Genomic DNA, 301 nt, shown 5'->3' on the forward strand with positions numbered 1-301 from the left:
CCTGATAACTAAGGGGAAAATGGGCTGTCGCTCTGCCATGGGGATAAGGAGAAATATGTGAGGAATGCAGGAAAGCCTCCGGGACACTCCTCAGTACTCACTGCACTCTGTGAGTCAAGTCGATGGAAAACGACAACAACCCAATAAAGGCAAAACTGAAAATGAGCCAGACTGGGCAAAAAATCAGTGAAGAACTGCGGCGCTTGTTGAGGGTCAGGGAAAACGGAACAGATAATGGAGGAGACGGTTATAAATTCCAGCTATGGCCAGTGAGTTGCAGAAATAAGGACTGTAATAGTTA

Source organism: Galeopterus variegatus, unplaced genomic scaffold, assembly GCF_000696425.1.
Source record: "Galeopterus variegatus unplaced genomic scaffold, G_variegatus-3.0.2 Scaffold1873, whole genome shotgun sequence".
Classification (NCBI taxonomy): domain Eukaryota; kingdom Metazoa; phylum Chordata; class Mammalia; order Dermoptera; family Cynocephalidae; genus Galeopterus; species Galeopterus variegatus.